Source organism: Lathyrus oleraceus, chromosome 1 (assembly GCF_024323335.1).
Source record: "Lathyrus oleraceus cultivar Zhongwan6 chromosome 1, CAAS_Psat_ZW6_1.0, whole genome shotgun sequence".
Classification (NCBI taxonomy): Eukaryota; Viridiplantae; Streptophyta; class Magnoliopsida; order Fabales; family Fabaceae; genus Lathyrus; species Lathyrus oleraceus.
In genome coordinates, this window is record NC_066579.1 from 261,305,267 (window position 1) to 261,306,150 (window position 884).

The following is an 884-nucleotide window of genomic DNA, read 5'->3' on the forward strand; positions in this document are numbered from 1 at the left end:
TGCAACAGAATCAATTCTCTGGAAATCCTACCGAGGATCCAAACCTTCATTTATCCGTATTTGTCCAATACGCTGATACTGTTAAAGCTAATGGTGTCACTTCAGAGGCAATTCGACTTCGCCTTTTTCCTTTCTCGTTAAGAGATAAAGCTAGAAGATGGCTTCAGTCTCTTCCTTCCAACCCGGTTACCACATGGAACGAGTTGAAGAAAGTCTTCCTTGCCCGATATTTTCCTCCAAGCAAAACAACTATGTCGAGAGCCCAGATAAATGGATTTAAACAGAAAGATAACGAGTCTCTTTTCGAAGCATGGGAAAGATACAAAGACATGATGAGACTTTATCCACACCATGGTTTAGAGGACTGGTTAGTGATTCATACCTTCTATAATGGTCTCTTGTACAACACAAGGTTAACAATAGACGCCGCAGCAGGTGGTGCACTTATGGATAAACCTTATGCCGATGCTTATCAATTTATCGAAAGCATGGCTCAAAATCATTATCAATGGGGAAGCGACCGAGCAATGGTAGAGAAACCTCAAACGAAAAGTGGCATGTACGAGATAAGTAGCCTTGATCATGTTAATGCAAAAGTGGAAGCCCTTGCCCAGAAAATTGAAAGTTTGAATGTATCACCTCCAACCACCGTGGTTGCCGCAACTCAGAATTGCGAAGTCTGTGGAATCCAAGGTCACACTCCTGCGGATTGTCAAATCCTAACAGGAATCCAAGCAGAACAAGTGAATTATGCTCAAGGAAATCCCTACTCGCACACCTATAACTCAAACTGGAAGAATCATCCTAATTTTTCATATAAGAGTAATAATGCTTTATACGCACCAGGACAAGCACCAAATCAAGCCCCAGCTATACCTCCTGGA

General features: G+C 42.1%; 1 pseudogene; it reads right to left on the bottom strand.

Annotated features, from left to right (window-relative positions):
• Nucleotides 1–258: 258 nt before the first annotated feature.
• On the bottom strand, nt 259–358 carry LOC127116292 (uncharacterized; annotated as a pseudogene).
• Nucleotides 359–884: the final 526 nt, after the last annotated feature.